At 47.8% G+C, this 5,814-nt stretch overlaps 3 non-coding genes across 3 annotated transcripts; 1 reads left to right on the plus strand and 2 right to left on the minus strand.

Annotated features, from left to right (window-relative positions):
• Nucleotides 1-2,267: 2,267 nt before the first annotated feature.
• Nucleotides 2,268-2,339, minus strand: Trnah-gug (transfer RNA histidin (anticodon GUG)). The gene has a single exon. It is a non-coding gene; the product is annotated as a tRNA-His (tRNA).
• Nucleotides 2,340-3,731: 1,392 nt separating this feature from the next.
• Trnah-gug (transfer RNA histidin (anticodon GUG)) lies at nt 3,732-3,803 on the minus strand. The gene has a single exon. It is a non-coding gene; the product is annotated as a tRNA-His (tRNA).
• A 527-nt stretch (nt 3,804-4,330) lies between these two features.
• Trnah-gug (transfer RNA histidin (anticodon GUG)) lies at nt 4,331-4,402 on the plus strand. The gene has a single exon. It is a non-coding gene; the product is annotated as a tRNA-His (tRNA).
• Nucleotides 4,403-5,814: the final 1,412 nt, after the last annotated feature.

Here is a 5,814-nt window from a genome sequence, read left to right on the forward strand (position 1 = left end):
TTAAAACTAAGACTGAGTTCCATTTGTGCGAACTTTAAAAAAAAAATAGGAGTGTTTTGCTTGCTCATATGTTTGTGTACCACTTGTGTGCAAGAAGAGGGTGCTGGATCCTGTTACAGATGTGTGGTTGCTGAGGACCAAACCCAGGTCACTCTTAGTCACAGAACCTCTCTTCCTCATTGTGCTATTTTCTGTTTGACCTACATAATTTTGGTTAACTCACTGTTTAAAACATTAAATCAACTTCCAGTGTTTAAAATTATGGGACATCTTGCACAAAACTTCAAGTTCCTGTCATCTCCTGAAACACCAGAAAGTCTGGCACACTTCTGGCCTTCACAGGTACCGTGCATGCCTCAGATTCTCATCAACAACAAGTGTCAGAATATGAGTATCTAGGGTGCCTTCACATGAATTCACACTGTCAGAGGTCTTAGGATTTTACCAACACTCCAAACTTTCTCCTTTTCTAACTTATCCCTTTGAAGGCTGAGAGAAAATGAAAGGCAAAGAGGAAGGGAGTGAAGAGAGGGAGGAAAGGCCTTTGTGTGACTGGAACAAGAGGAGGGCACCATTTTCTTTTTGTAGAAGTGGAGACTATCTCTTTAATATGAAAATAATATGATTCATACTGAAAAAACATAGCATGAAGCTAAATCTTGTAAACACAAAGCACACTTTGCCCCTCATCTGTAGACTATAAGAAATCCCTGAAGCCGGGCACGTATTTATGTCTGTAATCTCAACTAGTCTAGAAGCTCAAGGCCTGAGCTTGAGGGAAGCCCAGCTATGGACCAAAGCAGGATCCTGGGGAAAAGCAGAAGCCCCTGATCAAATGTTTGTTTAGGGAGCTAGGTATGGTAGTACACTTCTGCAGTCTCAGTAACTGGGAGGTTGGGGCAGGTGAATCCCAGGGCAACTTTGACAGCCAAGTGAGTTCAAGGCCAGCCTCAGCTACCGGTGACTGCCTCAAACCTAACCAACCCCCCACCCAAAAAAAAAAAAAAAACAAACAAAAAAAACAAAAAACAAAAAACACCCAAAATTTAGGTGGAGCTGTGTGTGTTTGGAGCACAATCATTGTCAAAATTTAGCCAATTCATCAGAATGGCTGCGCACATCTGTAATCCCAGCTCGGGGAAGGCTGAAGCAGAACCACAGTGAGTTCCTGAAGAGATGGCTTAGGGATTGGAAGGTCACGCTGCTTTTGCAGAGGTCGGGGTTCGGTCCTAACCCTCAACTTGGAGGGTGTCTGCCAACTTCTTTTGGCATTCCTGGGTATGCACTACACACACACACACACACACACACACACACACACACCAAAATAAATATTTTTAAAAGATCTTAAAACAAAAACAAAAGCCTAACACAGTGAAAGCAACAAAAACAAAAGCCAGAGTAAAACGGGCAACAAAAGGACTCAGAGAATCCTGCTTGCAATGCGCTTGTGTGTGTGTTTAACTTTAGTGGCTTCGCTTTAATTACATCTTTCTTGACAATAAGAGATGAAAGCGGAGGGCTTTCGAGCAGACTGCCGAGACAATTTCCTCTTCTAGTTTTTAAATTCGGGTCTTAATGGATATCTCTTTCTTCTGTTTTACCACACTAAACAGTGCCCTCCTCGCACTAGATGGGCAGGAGGCACGGGAGGCAGGGAATGCAAGGTAGACAGGCCTCCAGATGGATGGAGAGTCCCCCAGTTTGAGTGCTCTTACCCACTTAGGCAAATCTGCCACCCACCTCGTATTCTGTTCTCATATCATAATTTTTTGGGAGTTGGAGATGTCGGTATTTTATGTAAGAAGAGGAATATTTCCACACGTACGGATACATACGTATTTGTTACACTCACTAGGACTATCATAGCAAGATAATGGCACTGGAAAATGGCAGTAACTGGTGGATGACGTGAAGACTGAGAAGAAACCTTTCGGTTAGACTGAGGCACATGCAGTCTCTAATTATAACCGAATGACGCGATTTTTAAAATTAAAAACGGAGGTGCGGGAAATCTTTACAAGGTCACAGGGGCGCTGTTTCGATCCTGTTGAATGGCTTAGACAACGGTTTTTCAGAAGGAAGGGATTAGAAGATGTTCGATCTGAAGCTGTAGTCAGAGCGCTAAAGAATTCTTAGATGCAGCGATCGTTAGAGAATCTCAAAAGGAACAGGAATTAAAAAAAAAAAAAAGACAATGGCTTTTGTAAAAACATGGAAACTCAAGAAAAAGACAAGTACCCTTTGCCGTGCCATTGTTGCCACAATGCCGTGACTCGGATTCGAACCGAGGTTGCTGCGGCCACAACGCAGAGTACTAACCACTATACGATCACGGCGAGCTACCAGGGACCTGTAATGTCGCACTTCTGAATATTCTCTTCAATACTCATAGGCCTTCCCATTTCCTGCGTCACTAAATGACCCATGTGCTGGGCGGGACTCCAACCTAGCAGAGCCTGCGATGCGCAGGCGCATTGAGCTCTCGCCTCTAACTAGGCTTCTTTTTGGTTCTGTAGTCTGGGGCAAAGTAGTCGCCAGCGAGAGGTATTGGGGGTTGGCCCGAAACCACCTGAGCATCCGGGGACCCGAGGTGCCTGGGCCCTTGCCCGTGGACTCTGCAGAGTTCTCCGTCCTGCTGGGGCGTTCCCCATCGGGTCTCCCGGCTGCAGATCCTCCCCAAACCCTAGCAGCGACCGATCAGGACCTTTGCTGAGAGTGCACGCCCTTGGTACTGAGTGCGCTGTATGGACAGAACTCAATCGAATGCGGCCCCCATTCTTCTCTCTCCCACTCCTGGATGGCTAAATCCTCTCTCTTTGATGCTCCCGCTCAGCTTTGCGCCCCCTTCTGACCCCACTGGGCGGCAACTCGGTCCGGTTTTCCTCTTGTCCATCAGCGCTCCCACCCACACGGCGCCTAGCCTGCGCCGCCCTCCACAGAGAGGCAGTGGCATTGCCCCAGCAAGAATGTGCCAGTGCTTTCTGACAAGTGAGTTCAAAGCGGCCACCTTTTACCCTCCCCTGCAGAGCCACCAGCGATCTCGCTAAACACAACTAAATCCGTTCACTATTCCACGTCCCAGATTGCAGGACACCCTCCTGCTTTTCCTGCTCCCGTGGCTTTCAGGGTCGTTTCCCGCCCCCAGCGACCGGCGCCCATTCACTCAACAGGTTCTTGAGAGGGCTAGCTGTCAGCCCAGCCCAGCCCAGCCCAGCCGAGAGCTGTGGGAGCGGGCAGGTCCCAAAAGTGACCCAGGGAGAACACTTCGGAGGAGGAATCACGACAGGGCCTTTTCATGACCGTGTTCAACCCTTTGCACATTAAACTGATGTTTGACAGGTTCCCATTCTACTTGTAAAAGCTATCTCAAAGGCTACACCCTCTGCGGGGCCTCTTCTTTGCATCACTTCGGCATCCACTTCAGCGCTTTGATGGAAATTTGTAAAAAGTATATATAGGAGACTAAGAAAAACCAACGAATTTTTTATGAAAGGAGTTACATATGTACATTGTACTTTTCTGGTTGACACAGTTCTCAGCACTTAGGGTATAAACACCATCGCCATAATATACTTTTGTGCTCATGTAGTTTAATTTAGCCCGCACCGGTATAAACCCTGTTCTCAACTGTCACTTGTTTGAGATCCCTTTCCTGGAATGTTAGCTACGTATTAAAATGGAACAGAAGGACAAAATATGGCCTCCTTGCCGTGTCATTGTTGCCACAATGCCGTGACTCGGATTCGAACCGAGGTTGCTGCGGCCACAACGCAGAGTACTAACCACTATACGATCACGGCGAGCTACCGGAGACCTGGGGTCAGTGCTCCTTACTTGCTCTCTTCTGTATTGGATGCCCCGCCCCCTTTGACGTCATCGGATTGCTGGCATTTGTTTCCGCCTATCAACGGCGGGACTTATGAGTGTGCGCAGGCGCATTGGTTTCACTGGCTAGATCTGTGCGCCTGCGGAAAGACGACCCCCTCCCCCGGCCCCCGCTTGGCAGCAGTGGTAACAGCGGCAGACTGGGCCTCTTCTTTTCCTTTTTCCCCTTTTGCGTCAGGGTCTGATTCGGGGTAGGCTGGCCTTTAACATCCCAAGTTTTAGGTTCCCAGGCGACACCACGCTGGGATTGCCAGGCATTTTCATGGCCGTCTTTTCGTGGTGCGTCCCCGAGCCAAGTAGAAACTCGAGAAAGACTGGGGCCAATCGTTAAGATCAGCTGGGGACCCTCGATGCATGCCAGCATAGAGATGTCAGGAGATTGATCGTCCATATCTCTAGGGCTGTACTGGCTGCACGTGGAAGTGTGGCGTTCCGGTAGCTCGCCGTGATCGTATAGTGGTTAGTACTCTGCGTTGTGGCCGCAGCAACCTCGGTTCGAATCCGAGTCACGGCATTGTGGTGACAATGGCACGGCAAGGGCGCCTTTTTAGCACTGGTCAGTTCTCATACACCCCTGTTGCTCAAGATGAAGGCGTTATAATGCGTCGTTAATTCTCAGAAACATTGTACTTAGTGCACAATGGATGTTACAACCTTTCCGTTTGTTAATATTTCTGTTAGTTACTTTCGTTTTCCTAATCCAACGGTTATATTGTATTTTAGTCTTTTAAAACCCTCGCACGACTTAAGAGTTCATCACGGAGGGTGTAGGGATTATAGAAACGATGTGAAAATTAGGGGTTAGAGTCGGGTAGGTAGGAAAACAAACCGAACCATTTTTGGTTGAGATCATTTGACAAATGAAAGATATTACCATACTGAAGGGACTAGTTCTTGTGGTCACTGTGGCATGCTAAGATAGCCTCGTGGGTGCTGGTGTTTTCCCCTCTTCCCAGTCTACCTCAGATTAAAGGAAATTATCACGTTGCTTTGTGTGCTCTTAAAAAACCCCAAACTCCACAAAGTCGGGTCTATTGTTTGGCATTAAACCAAATGGAAGTGAATTTTCGACCTAGCTCTGTGATGGTGGCTGTGTGACTGTCAAGAAAGGACCCAGAGAAGAAAGAGGTTTTCCAGGTCCTCCCAGGAGCTCTGGGGTGGCAAAGTAAGTCAGGGAACATTCCTGGGAAAGATGGGTGTTGTAATGGGGTTGGTTCCCTTCACCCACAATCCATCAGGAAGTGCTTACTGAACAGTGTAGAAAATTAAGACTTCATTGCAGTTCCCTCCCCCACCAATCCCCAGACAAACAAAAGACAACAAAACCCACCCTTTGTATGCTGTGATTTCCCCAGGACTCCCAGCACCTTAGGAGATTTGGTGAGTTTAAAGCCACCTAACTGGACAGCTTGTACCTTGCAAGTGTTCTGAACAAAATATAGTTGTTTTCTGAGAATATATAGGTGAATGTGAAAACCCATCAGGCTTTGTGTGAACAGTTCCATATCTAGGGAATGGAAACCCAGCAGACTAGTCACCAGGGCTGCGGCAGCTGTTCCTGGGCTGGCTTTGCCAGCGCTGTTCCTACAAGCTGCACCCAGGACAGAGGTTGGGAGAGTTGCAAGCATTCCTTCCTGAGGGAGACATAAGTCATGTCTACCTCCCCCTCTAAGGTCCCAATGTACAGTTCTATCAAAGGTTCCCCCCACCCCCAGGAACTAGAAGTTTGTTGGGTTTACTTATAGAGTCTGAGGGGTTACTGACAGGTGATTGGGAAGTAGTCACTTCGGAAAGTCCTCACTTGGCAAGATGACTCCTTCCCGAAGTCACATAGATGGCGTCCCCTTCAGCCGGCCTCCCCCAGCAGGTAAAGTGCATTGTCTCTGGAGACCCCTGAGGTCACATGCAATTAGAGTAGAGTGACAT

Source organism: Apodemus sylvaticus, chromosome 5 (genome assembly GCF_947179515.1).
Source record: "Apodemus sylvaticus chromosome 5, mApoSyl1.1, whole genome shotgun sequence".
NCBI lineage: Eukaryota > Metazoa > Chordata > Mammalia > Rodentia > Muridae > Apodemus > Apodemus sylvaticus.